At 40.0% G+C, this 7239-nt stretch overlaps 1 protein-coding gene across 1 annotated transcript in view; it reads right to left on the reverse strand.

Annotated features, from left to right (window-relative positions):
* syn3 (synapsin III) overlaps nucleotides 1-6350 on the reverse strand; it is a 94573-nt gene extending 88223 nt beyond the window's left edge. Inside the window, exon 1 of the mRNA XM_026922786.3 lies at nucleotides 6134-6350. The gene's annotated coding sequence lies outside the window, so the exon portion shown is untranslated. The remainder of the gene's footprint in view (nucleotides 1-6133) is intronic.
* Between the last annotated feature and the right edge of the window lie 889 nt (nucleotides 6351-7239).

The raw sequence follows: 7239 nt of genomic DNA on the forward strand, positions 1-7239 counted from the left end.
AATAAACACATAACACAATCTTACACTAAAACAAAACACTATACCTAACAGAACGATGACATTAAACATTAACGTAACAAGAATACAGCAGAGGCTCATGGGTATGCAAATTAGTGCTTGCTAGTGGACGGACAGTGCTGATACACAACGTTAATACTTTGGGCAGTATAATGTGTCACGACGTGAAGTCCGCAACAGACCAACAAATTAGAGTTGGGTCTCAAATCACATACTTACGTACTATTCTAGATAGTTTTTGAATAACGACACTAACCCACTAACTGATTCTCCAAAGTGTGTGTGTACTGGACTGAGTGAAAGTGTGAGCTTTCACACACAGTCATACACCTCAATGCTATCAAATAGAAGTCATATTCTGAGAACAGATTCTCAGAAGGTACCAAAATATCAAGATGTTAGAGAATTAACAGGTACAGAACAATGGCTTACACTTAAGGGATAATGTTGCTTTATTTATAATTATAGGTTTCAAGACAGAGCTACTGATGCCATGTCCAAGAGCCAACTAAGACAATTGTTTCTTTCCAAAATTTACATTTACTAAGTCTTAGCCAGCCATCACAATTATCACAATTATTGTTTTTTCAGTACACTACAGCCGAAATTCTGTAAAGCTACAATAATCTAAGCAATGCTCTGGTCACACGTTAGCCAAATCAAACTTAATAATGAAATTATCTTAGTGATGCACTGATCAAAAGACATCTGCTGTACATAAATGATGATAAAGTGGATTGATTTGTTCTTGAAGTGTGATCCATGAATATACTTTGTAGATGGATGCCTCAAAACAGGCAGCAACACAACTCCCCCACACATATGATGCTCTGTACAGTGTGTGTCCTGCTAGACCCATAGTAAATATGTTTTGTTTGTGAACAATGCGTCACTAACGTAAATGAATCGATATCAGTCACTGCCATGCACTGAGTCATTCCTTCCGTTCAGCTGCTGCTGACCGGCTTTACGAGTATGAGACATACATTATATTGACACCTGAACATTACAGTTTTATGTGGTTCTTCCCCAAACTGTTGCCACAAAGTTAGAAGGACACAATTATATAGAATGTCTTTGTATGGTGTAGCATTAAAACTTCCCTTCACTGGAACTAACAGACCCAAACCTAAGAGGGTCCAGCATGACAATGCCCCTGCACACAAAGTGAGCTCCATGAAGACATGGTGTGTTAAAGTTGGAGTGGAAGAACTCGAGTGTCCTGCACAGAGCCCTGACCTCAACCCCACTGAACACCTTTGGGATGAACTGGAACACTGACTGCACCCCAGACCTCCTCACCCAACATCAGTACCTGATCTCACTAATGCTCTTGTAACTGAATGATCACGAATGCCCACAGCCATGCTCCAAAATCTAGTGGAAAGCCTTCCCAGAAGAGTGGAGGTTATTGTAACAGCAAACACAAGGGGACTAAATCTGGAATGGGAGGTTCTACAAAAACCTGTGTGTGTGATTGGTCTGGTAGCCACATACTTTTGACAATATAGTGTAGATTTCACACTGAGTTTACTTTATATGTTTTTTGTGTTTTTTTTAAACATCTGAGAAATCTAAGCTGGAGAAATTAAACCAGTACCATCATCACATATATCCTAAACAAAGACAGAGTTTCCTTACTTTTCATTGTGCTTGTCTAAATCTTAAAAAAAAAAAATGTTTTAAATTAAATTCTTGCAAAGTGCACTATATGGCCAAACGTATGTGGACACTTGAGTGATTTGTGCACGTGGGTATTGTCCGGTTTGGGCCTCTTAGTTCCACTGAAGGAAAATTGTAATGCTATAGTATACAACATTCTAGACAATTGTGTGCTTCCAACTTTTTGGCAACAGTTTGGGGAAGGCTCACACAAACAAATACTGATATAGAACCAGAGACCCTGGAGCTGTGAGGTGGCAACGCTACCACTGCACCACATTGAAAATATGCCCTTTCCATAAAAAAAGCACCATAATGAATGAGTCAGCATAAATAATGTCTAAATATATTATCACAATATGCAAATCTGGTTAAGGGAAACCTCAAAAATGAGAAAATGTGCACGTTACACATCTTATGGAACAGCAATCATAAGCTAAAAATAAAAAAATGCAGTTAAAATCCTAAAATGCTTTAAGGGTTTGATGACTCATGTGTTTTATTCTTCTCTGCACCCAAAATATTCAGTAATACTCTAAAGTGTACCTCATTCAACTGAGACATGAGCATCATAAAATGTGACCAAGGACTTTGTTGACCAGGCCTTTAATGTGCATCAAAGAAGCTTTTTATTTGCTTTAAATTAGAGAAACATTAATGTAAAATCTGAGGGAATGATTTGTTTAAGTTGAGAGTCAGTTGTCCACATTCTTTTGGTCATATTGTGTATAACTGCTAATTTACAAGAGGCAGGATGTTTCCAAAGTGAAGGAGATTTCAAGTGAACTGAAAGGGGCAGACATACATATATGCAGCACTGGCTAGAGAAAACCAAAAGCCAACTGTCTGAGGTGGAACATTTGACTGTGCTCCTCGCAGAAGGCAGAGAAACAAAAAGCGGACTGAGATGCTTTTGAAACATATGGTTGAGCTCAAAAACAGAAGCAGATGCAACAATTTTAGGCTCACTGCCTTGAAAGATGAAGTTGCCTAGAAAGTTGCAGAAGCAGGCAGTCTAATGAAATGCATTGAAAAACATTTTGTATGGCCTGATTCTCTCAGCCAAGTGATGATAAACCACCGAAAATGATGATAAACCCCCGAAAATGATGATAAACCCCCGAAAATGATGATAATGATTTTACTCAGATTTTTATGGGAAGGAACTAGGCGTGCACGAAACTCTAATTTTGATTCAATATAATACAGCGGTGTCTCGATTTGATACAGCAAAAATAAGCATTGCCTGAATGTGTGTCTGAGGTTTCCGTTTTCAATTGATTAAAACAGTAAACTTTATAAAAGTACAATAATTGAAACTTCAACTTAAGATGAGTGAATGAGGTAAATTCATGAATTCCTCTTCATTAACCACTTTATCCTCGTCAAGATCCAGACCCAATCTCAGGTGGAGAAGGAACACACCCTGGATGGGACACATCGCAGACACCATTCACAAACACACACATACACACACACACACAGACACACTCACAGCTAGGGGCAATTTAGAGTAGGCAGTCCACCTACTAGCATGTTTTTGGAGGTGGGAAAAAAACAGAGAACCTAGAGGAAACCCACGCAGACGCAGGGCGAATATGTAAAACCTCACACAGACATTAATATGAGCTTGATATAGAACCAGAGACCCTGGAGCTGTGAGGTGGCAACGCTACCACTGCACCACATTGAAAATATGTCCTTTCCATAAAAAAAGCACCATAATGAATGAGTCATCGTAAATAATGTCTAAATATATTATCACAATATGCAAATCTTGTTAAGGGAAACCTCAAAAATGAGAAAATGTGCATGTTACACATCTTATGGAACAGCAATCATAAGCTAAAAATAAAAAAATGCAGTTAAAATCCTAAAATGCTTTAAGGGTTTGATGACTCATGTGTTTTATTCTTCTCTGCACTCAAAATATTCAGTAATACTCTAAAGTGTACCTCATTCAACTGAGACATGAGCATCATAAAATGTGACCATGGACTTTGTTGACCAGGCCTTTAATGTGCATCAAAGAAGCTTTTTATTTGCTTTAAATTAGAGAAACATTAATGTAAAATCTGAGGGAATGATTTGTTTAAGTAAACCTAATCAATACAGTACATAGCATCATAGTAATAAATACACAGTACCACAGCAAACACAGTGCAAGTGCAGTATTTTTGGATTGAAGATTACTGTGGCTTATGTTAAGAAGTATTAACTGAAAAGCCTATAGAGTGCATATGTGTAAGTCTGCTATTGTTATTTCATCATTTAGCATCTATACCAAATTTTACCAACTTCTTTCTTTATTATGCAAGAATATGTTATATGGCCAAAAGTATGTGGACACCTGACCATCACATTCATATGTGCTTGTTGAACATCTCCTACCAGATTTATCCCCCCCTTTGCTGTTAACCTCCACTCTTCTGGGAAGGCTTTACACTAGATTTTGGAGCATGGCTGTGGAGCATAGTGAGGTCAGGCACTGATGTTGGGTGAGGAGGTCTGGGGTTCAGTTGGTGTTCCAGTTCATCCCAGAGGCGTTCAGTGGGGTTGAGGTCAGGGCTCTGTGCAGGACACTTTGAGTTCTCCCACTCCAACCTTGGCAAATCATGGAGCTCGCTTTGTGCACAGGGGCATTGTCATGTTGGAACAGGTTTGGGCCTCTTAGTTCCAGTGAAGGGAAATTGTAACACTACAGCATACAAAGACATTCTATACAAATGTGTGCTTCCAATTTTTTGGCAACAGTTTGAGGAAGGAACACATACAGTATGGGTGTGGTGGTCAGGTGTCCACAAACTTGTGGCCATATAGTGTAGATTAATTATATCTATGACAAAACACTTGAACTGTTTGAAAAATTACTAACAAAAAAGTAAATATACTGAATATTCTGTCTGTATACCATTCTATACCAAAGACAAACTGTATATTTAACTCAAATGTACACATGTAAGGGGCAGCATGGTGGTGCATAGGTAGCATCGGTGTGTCACAGCTCCAGCAATTCCATCTTAAACTCTGTGTCGTGTTACACATTTTCGCCCTGTGTCTGAATGGGTTTCCTTGGTTCTCTGGTTTCCTCCCACCTCCCAAGAACATGCCAGGAAGTGGACTGGCTATGTTCAATTGCACTAGATGTAAACGTGTGTGTGCATGCTTCCCTGTCATACACTGGGGTGTCCGCCTCATGCCCATTATTCCTGGGATAGGCTTCAGATCCACCTCGACCCTGACCAGGTAAAAGCAGTTACTGAAGATGAATGAATGGTAACATGTTTGGTAGTAATTCACATTATTGTCAGCTCAAATGATAATTCCAGTGACTAAGTCGTTGATGCGCTATACCTCACTACTGTTTTCTGTATCATCGTCACACCTATAATAGCTATAGACATGCACAGTGGGTGCAGGCTGCAGATTCTTACCCTCTTGGTTCATTCAGTTGCCTATGACACTCTGTAGTAATCAATCAATTTAATGAAAGGTATTTACAATATACATTCCTGGGCAAAAAAATGGGCCAAGCCCATGTTTAAACCTTGTGGCCCTTGATTGGCTGCAGCAGGTGTGACAGATAACCAAATAATGACTAATCTTTTAATTTAAAAAAAAAATCCCAGAAGATATTGTGAATTTGCTTGTTCTGTTTCTAGTTTTTTCCCCCCAAACAAACAGTTCACTGCAGCAAAAGTAAACAAGCAAATGGTGGCACAGGAGCTCTCAGGAGTGCATTTGTTTAATTCTTGCTCATTTTCTGACCAGTGATATGTTGTCAAGACAATTACAAGCTTAATATTTGCCATTTTGGGCTTGGCCCATCCTTTTGCCCAGGAGTGTGTGCATACATACACACACACACACACACACACACACACAGTTGAAATGCGAGTGAATTGTGAATGCGATGGATGTGAAGCTGGGTTGTATTTTTCGGCCTAACACTCATATGAAGGGAAGGAAGGATCATATCCATCATATCCATCATATCCCTGGCTGAGCGCGTGCGGAAACAAAATGATCAACAAGCGCACTGATGCCTTGGCCATCAGTGTACACACAATAAATGAATATTATGACAGTTGCATTTGTTGTCATCTTCAACCTGAGGAAGAAGCCCGCTGGGAAGCCGGCAGTGAGGGCGGGGAAATCCCTCCATTGATTATGTGCACACAGGAGTGCCATCCGGAATCAGTGATGCTCATCATGCATCAAATAACACCGCATATTACACAGAAAACCATTGCATGCATTGCACAGGCATTCATTCTCAATCTCCTGGTTGCAAATGGCCCCCAGTAGGAGCTGAGAGCGGTGTATGTTAGCTGCATCTCTTCCCATTAACTGCTCCAGTAAGTGCACAACACATCCTGCTATTCCTGCGGTTAAATGTTGCATTCAAAAGCATTAACATTTTTAATATTTATGTTGTTGTTTTTTTGTTTACCTCAGTGCGTCCGGTCCGGTTTTCTGTTTGTTTGTTTTTGTTTTGTTTTTTTTTTCTTTAGAGAATATTCTCGGATGAGGATAAGGATGAGAAGATTCCCTGCGCTCGCGCCACAACAGCTACTCGATTCCCCGTGCCACAGCTTCCTCAATATACAGCTCCCCAGTGCATGCCGGGAACGCGCGCGCCTTGTGTCGCATCCACTCCTCTTTTGCTGAAGAGCGCTATATGGGTCCGGTAGTGAAAGGCATTGTCACGTGACGGGGGCCATTAATTTTGCATAAGCGTAGTCGCAGGGGCGGCGGGTGCGCTCGAGCACGAGCCATGGATAGGAATAACTAGGCTGGATTACAGGATGAACGCGTTTGATAGACGCACGTGCATTCGCTGTTTGTGGAATACACAGCTGGGGTCATAAGTTTCCATACGCCTTGCAAAATCTGCAAAATGTAATCATTTAAAAAAAAAAGTGGGATCATACAAATTGCATGTTGTTTCTTATTTAATACGGCCCTGAATCAGCTATTAACTGGTTTATTTTGTGTAAATTCTGTTATAATTTTGTCTTGTGGACTATATGTAAACATCTGCTATGTGAAACAGCTTATTCAGGGCAGTACTAAATAAAAAACAAATTGTAATTTTTATGATCATTCATTTTTTTTAATAATTAACATTTTGCCGATTCTGCAAGATGTATGTAATTCCATAATAATAATAATAATAATAATAATAATAATAAAATTAAAGGTTCAGGTTTCGATCACAATATTTCTACAGACCGGATGCAAGATATTAGTAATATACTTTAAGAAGCATATTTCCAGCAGTGGTGTCCTAGATGAGTTTGGACAATTACTGAATCTGTTTCATGTTGGATCAGCGGCCAGCTTTACGTCTCTCACTCACTTTCAGTAACCGCTTCATCCACGTGGTCATTCTGGGCCCGAAGCCAATCCCAGATACACTGGGTGTGAGGGGGGATACACCCTGGATGGGATACTAGTCCATTGCAAGGCACCATGCACACATCATTCACTACAGGAGGCGGGAGGACACCAGAGAACCCGGAGGAAACCCGCACAGGCACAGGAAGAACATTCACA

Source organism: Pangasianodon hypophthalmus, chromosome 18 (assembly GCF_027358585.1).
Source record: "Pangasianodon hypophthalmus isolate fPanHyp1 chromosome 18, fPanHyp1.pri, whole genome shotgun sequence".
Lineage (NCBI taxonomy): Eukaryota > Metazoa > Chordata > Actinopteri > Siluriformes > Pangasiidae > Pangasianodon > Pangasianodon hypophthalmus.